The 14,183-nt window shown below is 36.4% G+C and overlaps 1 protein-coding gene and 1 pseudogene across 2 annotated transcripts in view; both read right to left on the minus strand.

Annotated features, from left to right (window-relative positions):
• The window catches only part of SPOCK1 (SPARC (osteonectin), cwcv and kazal like domains proteoglycan 1), a 528,048-nt gene that overhangs the window by 485,588 nt on the left and 28,277 nt on the right, over nucleotides 1-14,183 (minus strand). The window lies entirely within an intron of this gene.
• LOC113424967 (keratin, type I cytoskeletal 18 pseudogene) lies at nucleotides 11,649-13,022 on the minus strand (annotated as a pseudogene).

Here is a 14,183-nt window from a genome sequence, read left to right on the forward strand (position 1 = left end):
TATAACATTTAACACTTGTTATTGTTGATACATCCCACATATTGATCCACATCGTTATATTATTAAAAATATCTAGACAATAAATCGCAATTACCAAAACTTTGCATATAATATTTAAATATCAAAAATCTAAATAAAACAGTAATATGTTCAGGTAAAAGGTTTTGTTTTCCCTATGTTGCTAGATAACTTAGTGTCTCAAATGCTTTTATCAGTGGTTTTCAGGAACAGCAACCCTAAAATTAAAAGTAATCCAACCATTAAATCCAACTTTTCAATAGTTGTGGGTTTTTTAATTATCTCAGGCAATTATTCTTAAATTTTTGTATACAAGTAACCTTATACATTGGTTTATCACACAGTTACTTTTCTTAGCAGAGGCACAATCATTCTAAAATATTATATTATTTAAATAATTTCTTTAAAGAGAGTGCTAGCTTGAACTGAACATTTTAGCATGCACATACCTATTTTACTAAACTTTTAAATCTATCTATTAAAACCATTATTCTATCAAAAATGATGATGTTTTGTAATGTGTTTTGACTAAAGTGTGATGCATTTCATGGATCAGGGTTTGAAGAATACTTTCATTTCTGAAGAGTAGACCAGGGAATCTATTAACATATGACAATGTATTATCAGTTATTGGTGATTCACTGATTCCTATATCTATAATTGCAAGGCTATTCCTGTAATGTCTTTCAAAGAATGACTAAAATATATCATGATGATGGTGATAATCACCCTGTCCCCCAATTAATGGTATGATTATTAATTAATTAATGGTATCAGGTTTCCTGCCAGAGCAAGGTCCATTCTAACTTTGTTATTCTGTTAATACAGGTAAGCAGCACAAATATTCTTTAAAAAATCAAAACTTATAGCTGTATCAGATATGTAAGTAAACCCTTTTCTTCTACAACAAAATTCTCTGATCCATTTCAGAGTCTCTCAATCCCTTAGCAGAGTTGTAAGACTACAAAAAGAAAAAAATCCATTTTCTGATAGACTGACTCGGTGAATGCTAATCTGTATTGCACCTGTATGCAAAAATGACATCTATAGTAAATGAGAAAAAAAATAACCATAAATGCCACATTCTGTATTATAAATATGCACAATCACTGTAAAATAGAACATCAATTTTATTTTCTTATGGGTCAACAGTATACTTTTTGATACTTTTCAAACTAGCATGAATAAATGGTTTTAAGGTAAAGATTGATTTGCAAAAATCTTAATTTAGAGTGACTATACTGAGTTTCCTTGTCAACACTACAGATATGGCTTGCTATTTGGGGGGAAGGTTGAGATAGGAGGATGGACAACTCAATAAGAACCACAGTCCTTAAGTTTTCATAGTGGTTTCCCATCCATGTACTAACCAGATCTGCCCTATGTTTACTTTAAAGCAGGGGTCCCCAACCACCAGGCCGCGGACCGGTACCGGTCCGTGGAACATTTCCTACCGTGCCTTAGTTTTGTTTGAAGCCCCCCCCCCTCGATGAAACTAAGGTGCGAGGATTCCTTCAGGACCCAAACGCCGCTTTCCAAACGGAAAAGCTCACCCGGAAGCACTTTCTCATCAAACAATGTAGGGGACTATTCTTAACACATGGTATTGTTAACTCCAGTTATGCATAGGACTTTAATTCCAGTTATGCAAGTAAAACGAACACTGAACTCTTTTCCCCACAACAGTAAATGGACCATTTTAATTACATAAATTACTTGAAAGCCAAGATCTTAATTACATTCCTGTTAAGGCAGTTGGTTAAGTTTCTGTTAAGTAGCACAGGAATAACCACGAAGTGAGAGCAACCATATAACTAGAACCTGAAACAGGAATACAGCAGTAACTGCTTTAAAACAGGATAAAATAGCAAAGAATAATACAAATGGAAACTGAAAAAAAAATAAAGTAAAATAAAATAAAAGCCAATGTAATTATATAGAATTGTTTGTAATTTCTAATAGCTGTAAGTGAGGAAACAATTTGTGACAAATTCCAATTATAAAAAGAAATTATCTGTTCTGCAACAGCTATTTTAGTGACATTTTTAATATAGAGAAATCATGAACCTTAATTATTGGAATTTACTTGTGCTACAGATGCTTTACTGAAATCTAATTAAATAGATCTGATAGTACTTCCAGAGAGAAGACTTTAAATGGGAAATTTGCTGATCCATGTGTTGGCTTAAATACCAATTTTTGATGACATCAGAAACAAAGAAGAAGCCACTTTATCCAAAATCACCAGTCTGAATGGGGGGAAAAAGTGAAGTCTCAAATTTAAGAGGCCCAACATAAAAATCCTTTTACTTGTTTGGATATTGTACTCTCCATAAACTTATCAGTGTCCCTCTACTTTCATTGTTAGTTAGTTAAATATTAACAGCAGCTTAAACTGATTTTTTAATTCTTACTGCGATGTTCAATGAGCATCACAGCGTCTTTCAATCCATTTCTTTTTCTGTTCTGAAAAATACTGAGTGAATTACATTTATTTTACCAGTCAAATCTTAACCAGATTGTAACATTGGGACTGGATAACAGAATTCCTTATGAATTTTGGCTTGGTTTCTAACATAACGTAAACAGTTCTGAATTACTTTGCCTTTTCCCCAAGGGTGCCGTTGCAGATTTTTTTTGACATGGACCCAAAAGGACATTTTGCTCACATCTCATCAAATGATCAGCATAATCCTAGTTTTTATGTTCAGGTGATCCAGGATTTGCTTTTATATACCACTGCCTAAATTTTATGCATTACTGCTTAAAAGCTAGTTAAAAATATACTCATTTAGAACATGATTTCAATACAAGTTTGTACATTTTGAATCATCAACACCTTTTAAAATGGGAACCCTGCTACAGATGTTGATATTCAGTCACAGCATGATCAGGGATAGAGGCATCACCTCTATATTCCTGAGGCTGACAGCTTTAGCCATTAGTTGATAAAAAAAAGTACAATTGCCTAATTTCAAATTCCACTTGAATACAATTATAACTAAATAAATGTTATAATGAATATTCATTCCCTAACTTGTTCTGATAGCACAAAAGGTGCTATAGGTTAACCAAACTCCATTAAAAATGAATCTGACTTTTTGATTTTTTTTTCTACTCTTACCTCTCTTTTCTTTTTCTCTCTTTCCTCTTTTACTTCTCAACTCTATTTCTTTTCTTCTTTTCTACATTTGTTTATGAGTTGTTTGTTTTTTTTAATTGTAAAATTAATAAAGTTTGAATCTGACTTTAAGTGTGTTCCTAAGATTTTCAGATGCCTATTCTCTGCATTTGATTTAAAAGTTACAATACATTTTTAAAAATTACTAAAGATAATTATAAATAAACAAAACATCAGGTTGTCTTCTTATGGTTGTAATTCACTATTCAGTTTTTCTTGGAAGCATGGCAGTTATGCTTTCAAGAATTTATTGTGAAAGAACATAATGAATTTATTACAGTTACAGATTCCAAAATAGAAAAATTCTAAATTATTATTACTACCAAACTGCACTATTTTTAGATATGTTTATAATCCTGAACCAAGATCCTCTCAAGTTCAGAGATATTTGAGAAAATAAGATTTCACTGGTAAAAAAATGATCCAGAGCTCTGATCAAGACTTTTGGATTTCTTTATAGGACTGTGGAAGCATTACACTGTCTCACTGTAAGACTTGGTAGTTTTGCTGGATATTGCAAACCATGGTAGAATTCTGCTCACTTCTGACTACTACAATACTGCATCAATAATGTGTTTCATCTCATAAACTGCCTTCTTTAACTTAGTTTTCTGCCAACTATTTTGATTGCTACAAAAATTATTGAAATGAAATTTTATTACATGGCAGCAAAATAAAAATGTGAAATCAGTCCTATACAGACTGCATACAGTATGTCTGCATGCTAAATTACATGTTGATGGGAAAAATTACAGGCCATAATTGTTGTTAATCTATGTGGTTTTAAGAGTCAATTTTCTCCTATGATGACTGGTAAAAAAACACAGAAGGTATTTTTTCTGAAATGTTTAATATTGCAATCATGCGCTAAGGTCTAGAGCTTTAAAATCTGTGCAACTCCAAGCATTGGAGGCACTATTGGAAATCAATTTTGTAGGCTTTGTATCAAATGGCGGAGGCCAGTAGGCAATCTACCTTCAGTTTTCAATAGAACTGTTAAAACCTAAGGTCAAGCCTTAAGTCTTTTAAGATGATAACCATGTCTTTTCAAGATCTTACCAAGCAAAGAGACAAGGCTCTCTATTAACTTACACAAGTGGAAAGAAGGGCTAATATGTACCTTTGCACTTCAAGCAAAATAAATAGGAATGGTAAAATTGGCACTGGCAGTTTTTGTCTTAAAATATTTTTCCCTTTGATCTATGTGTATATAAAGCAATAATAAACATACAGATCTATACATTATATAGACAAATGAGAGAGAGGGAGGGAGGGAGGGAAAGAGAGATTCTCAATATATCATAACAGCTAAGAATTCCCCCTGCCCCCAAGAGGGGAATTTAATTAGAAAAAGTATTTTCCTGGACTTCTGGTGAGGGTTCATAGTAAACCAGCCATTTCTGTTAAAGTGGAGATGACACTGTAGTGGAGCTTAGTAGCTAGACAGCAGATTCTAGCCATCAAAGCGTCTCCAGAAAAAGTAGAGATCACTCACTTGTACTGCAAGTCGGATATTTGTGAACAATAGACCCAGAAGTTAACTTTGGGAGTGTCTGCCATTATAGATCATCTTTAAAAGATGCTATGGAAGGGGAACAAGTCATACTGGACCAAAACAAGATTGATTTGAAAATATGTTTACAATTACAGGCTACAATAATGATATGAAAAAAGATGCTACACTGATCATATATGTATGAAATGGGCTGGTGTCTTAATAATTAAAAGGGTTACACAAACAACAACCAAAAATGTGGTCTGGATAACTTCGCTATATTGGATTTACAAAAGAAACTTTTAAAACTTTTGAAGGATTTTCTGAGAAGGGACAAAGAAAACATGAAAAGGAATCAAATTATAATACATTATTTTAAGAGGTTAAAGAACAAGATGTAAAGTAAAAAGAAGGAATGTGAAGTTGCTTTTTTTGATAAAGGTTAAAATAGTATATTGTTAAGATTAAGATTAACCTTGGCATATCTATTATTAGAAAAGTGACTTTGAACTAGATTTGTGTACTAAAGATGAATATGTTATCGCTAAGATGTAAATCGGCTGGGTCTTCTTTTGTTGCCCTGCACAGAAAAATGGAGCTGGAATGCAGGTTAGTGGGATGGGCAGCAAATGGGGATTTTGCAGTTACCTTCCCCTGTCATGACCACCAAGCCACGCCCACCAAGCCACGCCCACAGAATCGGTAGTAAAAAAAATTGAATCCCACCACTGATGGAAAGGATTGAAATTTACATTGAATTATAATTTGAAAGAGAATTTCTATAAGATAAGGGACCATTGGTATATAAGAACTGAAAACTTGTCAAAGATGTCTAAAGGAGTGTCAAATATATGTTGGAAATGCAATCAACATGGAAGTATTTTTTTTTACCATCTTAGGTGGATGTGTAGTTAAGCTAAGAAATATTGAGACAGATATGTATCTTGATCCAGATAATTCTTAAGATAAATATACAACTGAAACCAGAGGTTTTCCTCTAGGTTTGATGGATAGTTAGATTGAAAGGAAATATGAAGTTTAGTTTATCTACATCATAGTGAGACTCTTGTATGCACAGAGATGGAATGATGTACAAATTTCTACAATGAAAGAATGGGTAGTGAAGCAAGTGGAATTGACTAAGATGTCAACACTGACTCTGATTAAAGACAAGACTGGCTAAATTTGTTTTTACTTTGTAACCAAGAAGTGGACTTCTTGCAAGAAACTGAAGGAAATAAAGATTTTATTGTGGGATTGGCTATTAGAACTGCTGTAGAAATACTGTGTCTTATTGTTGATTTTAGAGTAAAAAGATTAATGTATTTTATATCTGTACTGAGGAAAATTAGAAGTTATTGTTTCCCTTGCCATTTTTTCCAACTTTTTCTTTCCTTTTACACTCCTGATTTTGTTCTCTTAAACCTCTCTTTCCCCTAACCCCTCTTGTTTTGCCTTTTTGTATTTTATCCTTTGCTGAAACAATTTTTCTTAACAGACTTATGCTGAGCAGGATTGAATAACAAGGTTTTAAGGATTTGTTTGCAGATAAGAGATGGAATAGGGGAAGGGGATAATTTGTTGTGTTTTAAGGGAATGTGATAAGTTACTACAATTGTTTATTCTTCTTGTGATGAAGAGAGAAATCTCATTTCTTCACTATATTTCTATTTCTTTTTTGTTTTTCTATTTTTCTTCTTTTTTGCACTTTCTGTTTTTCTTTTTTTCTTCCATTTTTTTTTACTTTGTATTAGTTTTTATCTTTATAATTGTAACATAGAATACAATTATTGCATAAAAGAAGAAAATTTTGCACGTGAAGAGATCTATCCAATCCATCCATCCAAATGATATACTCTCCATTTAACTGGAAATTAAACCTTAAATTGTGACCATCCGCTGTAATTGCTATGTACCTATGGGACCACTGAAAATAGGGAAAGGATTATTCCCTTCAGTTGGGAAAACCAGCTATTCCCAAGGCACTAAAATAATATTCACCTTTAACAAAAGCTAACCCTGTATGCAAGGTCAGGGGCAAATTAGATGAACTCACTCTGCTGCTCATTGGCTAGGAAAATGTTTCTCTTCAAAACTTAATACTACTCCCAGCTGCCACAACTATTATGAGTCTCAGCCTCAGTGCACACTGTACCTTTTTTTTAATTAGACATTGATATAAAGCCAGCACAGTATCTTAAAAAGTAAAATATGAATTATACATGGCAAAGCAAATACAAAACGCTTTCTTAAGCATTGTTCTCTGTAACACTTAACCAAGAGCACTTAACCAAACATTATAGAAAAGCTTTTGGATGTTTTGCTTTACATTTTTAACCATCTTTCATTACAAAGCACCATATAATTGTACAAGGTATAACAGCACATTATTAATCACACCCGACAGCAAGTTATTTTCACTGTCATGAAGGATAATTCATCAGCAAATGCCACATAGTATCCTTCGTATCTAAAGAAAAATCCATAGGAGTTCTTCAAATGAAGCCAAATGTTCTCTTGTAAATGATACTGCAGAACTGTGTAATGGAAAATGTCACTCATGTCACCTCATCTTTCGCTGTTATCTGTTTACACCAAGAAACAAGCTCACCACACACTTGAATGACCAAGGATGGCTGTATATCAAATCAGCCACCAACAAGAACAAAAAAAAATGCATTGCTATGTGAAACAAGAAATGGAAGTACATCTTGAAAAAACTGTGCTTAGTTAAGGCCACTCTTGCTGCTAACACTTGGCAAAACAGTCGCACCCATTTTTCATTATTGTACTATAATTCAATCATAAATACATAGAGGCAAGTCTCTTTACTTCTGTTCCTTATCTCTGAAGTCTGGAGCCTGCATTCAGCAGGGCATCAGCTCTTTGAAGTGTGTCATTAGTTCTGATTGTTATTTATCAGACTCATAATATTCAGGTTGAATTGTGTTCAAAGTAGCAAACTGGTTGTTTTTGCTTCATCTAGTGCCTTGGTGGTACATTCTCTTCCCATGTTTCTGCAATCACAGATACCTTTGCATTTTGTGACGGGATGCAGGAAGATAATCTAATCATAATCTCTTCCTCTTTTTTCAGAATTGAAAGATAAGATTGAGAGCAGACAAATACGAGACCAGTAGAATCTGCCTTCTATATATCAGATCTGTTTTTTCAATTGCAGGGCACATCAACTTCAACTGTTTATGTATGATGACAGAACAAACACTTCTGCAAGTGGAAGCATTGTTTCTGCTTCAGTTGAATAATCTCATGCTAGTTTGGGGCTCAAGAAGTCATTCAGATGATGATGGCTACTTTGCTAGCTAGACATAACATCAAGGCCCTTGATCAGTATAGATCAGGGTATAACTATCATGCCTTTAAGAATATTACTTTGTATAATAACAGGGAACAGTCAATTCACAACTTGCATAACTGCATAATTGTCTATTTGCAAGCAGAAACAGAAAGGGTAAAGAGGTGCACTTAGAAAAAAAACTCCAGGGAAGTTTCGTATGATTAGTGGTCAAATAACCTTCGATACTGTCTCAGCTCTGAACCCAGTGTAGACTTATCACGTAAGCAAACCAATTAAATGTAAAACTGAGAGCAGACTGCATTTTCCTTCTACTTTTTAAGCTCTCCTGTGGAGCCCATAAAAGCTCCACGCTGTCTTGTCTGCAATTAGGCCAATGATAACCATCAAGATAACCATCAATTAACTTGTGCTTCTTAAGAGATAAAATTATATTTTACTGTTTTAATAAGCTGCTACATTTGTGTTATGCAGCCTAATCTTGTTGCATAGGATAATGTAACATGCAGTACATTTAAAGCTCCAGGGAAAGACTTTCTCTGTACATAGAAAAGGAACTAATTATAGAGATTCCTTGGAGAAAAACTGGAAACACAGAAATGAAGCTTGCTGGAAGGTCTTTCATTGTTTGATCATATTTTCTATAAGAACAAAAACTGAAATATGTTTTTGGGTAACCCATATAAACAAACTTTGCAATCCCACTCCCCAAAAGAAAAAGAACGGGTAAATTACAACCACGGCTTTCATCATTTTAAATGTGCTCCTTTGCACATTTCAGAAATAACAAAAATAATAACAAAATCCTTAGGGTTTCACTGAGGGAAAAAAAAACCAAACCAAAACAAGGTCACACAATACAGCTTTCAAAACATTCAGATGATTCTAAATGAAAATATTGAATGAGATGGTTAGAAAAACCCATATCCTTATTTTCTTTTTTCTGTCTCTCATCTTTTTATTTCCAACTAAATGTGAAAATCATGCAATTAAATAGAGCAGAGCTACAACAAAGAAGTACAATTTCAGAGTCAAATCTTGGCACTTACAGGTGATCCTGTTATTTCCCAGCAACCTTTCAACGGATGAAATAGAACTTCAAATAGAACTTCTGGATCAAATAGAAGCAGTGCCAGAAAGTATCTCAGAATGTTCATATACCTTTAATTGCACAAAGCTGGCAGATTTTTTTTTTTTTTTTTTGGCCAATTATGAAATATCTCCCCTATTTTCAATAGGATTTTGCTGGTCTTGTATTATACTATATAAATTTTCCCACGCAATGATTCTCTGAAAATTTACTATTGTAGTGAGATACAGACAGAAATTGTGGTGCATTTGTAATGTAACTGGGTAAACGGTGAAACTGTCGTTCAGCTTCATTATTTTGTGAGCATAGAATCAGCAATAGATTTTCTTTCATCGTGTAAATTAGATAAGCACAACTTTTCTTTCCAGATTTTGCTACAGTGAGGTATCAGCAGCTTCAGGATATAAACTAAAGATTCACTTAGAGAAGGCTGTAAAGCACTATGAAGCGGTATTTCCTGGGGTTCATGAACAAATGTGAAGGCAAACAGACTAGGTTCCATTCTGCTTGGATGTAGCTGACCTTTATTGCAGTGCCAATGTAAAGATCTAGGCCGGTGATGGCGAACCTATGACACGCGTGCCCAAAGTGGCATGCAAAGCCATGTTGCCTGGCACGCATGGCCTTGCCTGTTTGTCTTTCAGGTCTCTGGCGCACATGTGCACACGATGATCAGCTGTCCTTCGCGTGTGTGCCAGTGCCGAAAACCAGTGTGCGCATGCGCACCAGCCAGCTGATCATAAGATGTGCATGCGTGCTAGAACCCAGAAGTTTGGCTTTTCCAGAGCGTGGCCTCAACAAGCACATGCACGTATGACATTTTTGCACTACCTTTTTGGCACTTAGTGCTGAAAAGTTTCACCATCATTAATCTAGGACCTGGAGATGTCCTTACAGAGCCTTTCTATTTGCATCAATGTGTCCCATAAGACAGCTTCAATATCCTCTTCAAGAAATAGTAGATGCATAGAACTTGGGCTGCCTGAAGCAGCAATATGGTCCCCTTAAGAAGAAACTTGGGAAGAGGGAGCTGTGACTGGGAAGTCAGGTCAGACTATCTTGGACAGCACTCAGGAACAGCAGGGGTGGGATTCTACCAGTTCGCACCAATTCGACAGAAACGGTTGTTAACATTCTAAGCAGTTCGGAGAACTGGTTGTTAGAAGAAATTACTGGCCTAATCCTGTAAGGAAGGCAGGAAGGAAACATTCTGGTGTTGCTTACAGAAACTGCCTCTCCGTTAACCCTTATTACATTCTTGGCAGGACTAGACTTCCTGTCTCAGGAACTTCTCTGGAGTTTTTTCCCCCTCCTTTGCTGGTACTTTGCTTGTGCGGAGTGACCATTTAAAGTTACAATGGCACTGAAAAAAGAGACTTATGACCATTTTTCACACTTATGACTGTTGCAGCATCCCCACAGTCATGAGAGGCCAGGCGAGGAGATGCATGCCTCGATGTGAGTGATATTGAGTTGGCCACGCCCAGCCAATAACATGACCACCAAGCCATGTCCACCCAATCACATGACCACCAAGTCACGCCCACCACCTAAGCCATGACCATGCGACCGGTTGTTAAAAATTTTGAATCCCACCCTTGAGGAACAGGCTGTATTAGCAAACATTGTGGCAAGCACTAAGGCCATCAGAAGAGCATCTTACCTCTGAAAGGAAGTTCTGACAGCAATCCAGCTGTGGATGTGGAACTCTAGCTTATTAGCTTACCCAGAAACAGTAAAAACTCTAAATGAATCTAATATCTAAAAACCACCTTGAAGTTTCTTTTGATTTCTAAAGATGAAATACCAAGAACTTTGCCCTGGTCCATTCACAATATAGCTTCAAAAGCTCTAAAGTCATTATATTTGATGATTTAAGATCTACAATTTCCTTTGAGACTGGCACTAGCTACTGTACTCTCTCTGTCTAGCTACTCAGCACAATCCATGCATTTGATCCAGACTCTGCTTGATCTCCAAAGCCATCTCGCACAATTCTAGCTGTACATTTCTCCCACAAAGCAGTTCTCCCCTCCCCCTTTCCTTGCTGTCTCAATTGCCTTGTGAAATCCATGCACTCGGAAAAAAATGTATTAAGTTGCAGTGCTTAACAATCCAAAACTAATTACAAATATAGCATGACATAATCTCTGACTTTCTTGTTTCTGTTTGTGGTATCTTGCAAAGAGAGATAGCCAAATTTGTGTTTATCCATTCCTGGCAAGCTAGCCCATGAAGGTTTGCATAAAACTAAATAGCATTAAACAGCAAGTCACTTCAGTTGAAACAGCATCAATAAAATATGTAAATAGTATGAGAATATATAAAAATAAGACTCTGTATAGATAAAAATAAGACTCTGTAAGATTAGGTAATGCTTGCTTATATAGATAGGTAAGTGTTTACATTTGTATTAAAATCATCCAGTGAGGACATCAACTCCACCAGGGATAGAAAATTCCACAAATTTATTTTTTTTAAATATGTATATATATTGCTTTCAGGCAACACTGCTTTATTGAATTGTACAATGAATCAGCCCACCTCCCACTTCAAAATAAAATGATGCCACTAAAGCTGCACCAGGAGGTCTGCCACACCAGGAGATCATCAACACTTCAATGTTTTAGTTTCACTGGTCTACGACACCACTTTGCCGTCCACAATTTTGGTGGAGTAAATCTTCTGGGACGCTTGCATGGTGCTTTCCAGTAAAGCATCTTTCAGGTTCAATTCTTCTGCGCCCTCCAGCAGATGCCTGTAGATAGCAATCTCTGCTTCCAGCTTGTCTTTGATGTTCAACAGAGCCTGATAGTCATCTGCCTGGCGCTGGACGTCATTCCTTAGCTGTGCCAGTTCAGCTTCTGTCCGCAGCAGGATTCCATTCAGATGTTCTATTTGCATTGCATAGCGAGACTCCACTTCGTGCAGGTTGGCCTCCAGACTGGCTCTCACATTGCACATAGATTCTAGTTCAACTTCCAATGTTTGGACTGTGCGTCGCAAATCCATAATGGTGGTACGAGCCGTTTCAGTTTCTGGGTATTTTGGTTGATGATGATGGTACTCTCTGTGATCTGCTCCCTCCAGTATTTGTCCAAATCCTCAAGATTCTTCTGAGCCAAGGTATCATACTGTGCACAAATCTCAACCATTATCTTGGCCAGATCCTGTGTTTTGGGAGCATCAACCTCCACAGTCCGACCAGAGTTGGCAATCTGGGTCTGCAAGCTGGTGACTTCATCTTCATAGTTCTTCTTCATGAAGATCAGCTCTTTCTTGAGGGCCTCGATCTCACCCTCCAACTGCAGGCGGCTCATGTTGGTGTCATCAATGACTTTGCGGAGGCCAATGATGTCACTCTTCACTGATTGGAGAATAGCCAGGTCAGCCTCAAACTTGACACAGAAGTCATCAGCAGCCAAATGAGCATTATCAATCTGCAGGACAATGCTAGCATTTTTCCACAGACTGATCATAGATATGGTTCTTCAAATTGTCGATGATATCAAAATAATGCCCCCAGTTTTGGGTACTGGGCCCTTTCTTTTCAGTGTATTCTCTGATCTGGATCTCCAGCTTCCGATTATCGGTTTCCAGGCTTGTCCAGGTAACTGGCCAGATGGTCGTTCAGGTCTTGCATGGTTTCTTTCTCATTCTGGATCACCCCAGAACTGGAGAGGTGGAGGCTGCTGCTCATCCCTCTGTAGCCCCCTCCGTAGCTTGAGCTTGCTCCGTAGCCCCCTCCGTAACTCGAGCTCAGGCTGGAGACTCTGGAGACAGAAATTCTCAAGCCGGAGCCACCGGCTCTAGCGTAAACGCTGGCCGTGCTGCTCCCGGTGCCAAACTTGAGCGGCCTAAGGGAGGTGGGAGTAAATGGTGAACTTGGAGAAACTCATAATACCTGCGAAGACAAGGAGCAGCAAAGACAAAGTGGGGGGAGTGAGAAGTTTGAGTATTCCACAAATTTTATTGTCCTCCCTGAAAAGGCCCTGGATCTTGCTGATTTAGCTGGACCTAGAGGATAACCAAAGCTCATATTTGATTACACAACTGGGAAGTCATCCCTTTAAATAATAAATATTCCACTCATAAACTTCCTATACTTTAAGCATGATTTTTAAAATATTCCTTTGCTAACTGCCTTGTCAATTAAAACAAGATCTGTTTTCTGTGGAATAATCAACATATAATTTGTTACTGGTTAAAAACGTGCTAAAAAAAGAGAGAGAGAAATCACCATCAGCTGCTATCTCCATCCACCCACCCACCCATCCATCCATCCATCCATCCATCCATCCATCCATCCATCCATCCATCCATCCTTTTAAATAAATCCCATTCTGATACTATACTACACAGAATTTTGAGCTAAATTTCAAACATTTCAACAAAGATGAAACATATCTTATGTAAAGCTTTTCCTATTTTAGAAATCCTTTCTCCATTTACAGTAAACGCAAATAAATGGTGCAGGTGTATATTTCTGCTTGTCCTTTTCAACTGCAGCAATATATTATTTCAGCAAAGTAGCTGTCATGGAAAATGCATGCTTCCTAACTCCCATAGGATAGCAATGTTTAAGAGAAGAGATTAGGAGCATGCCTACCCAATTTAATATGATAGGATGGGTAGATATCTTTAGGAATTGTCTAATAATCTACATTTTCAAAATAGCAAAGCAGATGTATAGCAGAAATTAAAGTGAACGAAACTGATTCAAGACCACTTTGGGTATTTTATTAAATCAGAGGTCTTAGACAAAGGGAAAAAAATTTGTGGCAAATGAGCAGTGCCTCAATTGCCAGCATCTTTCATTCTAGAAGGATCCAAAGGTTTGCTACTGCCATTAACTGATTTACCTTATATGCCTACACAGACACACAGGCTCAGACACACAGACACACACACAATGCACATATATTGATTTCATTCCCAGATTTCCATTATACTATTTAATAGGATTGATAATAATATTTTTATCAGAATTATATTGCACTGAGTTATATTATTAATAACTAACGCTTAAAAAAGCACTAGTTTTATAAACTAGTGCTTCAAAATAGCTATTAAAAATTTAAAA

Source organism: Notechis scutatus, chromosome 2 (genome assembly GCF_049901735.1).
Source record: "Notechis scutatus isolate UNSWTSFEM ecotype Mainland chromosome 2, rNotScu1.2, whole genome shotgun sequence".
Taxonomy (NCBI): Eukaryota; Metazoa; Chordata; class Lepidosauria; order Squamata; family Elapidae; genus Notechis; species Notechis scutatus.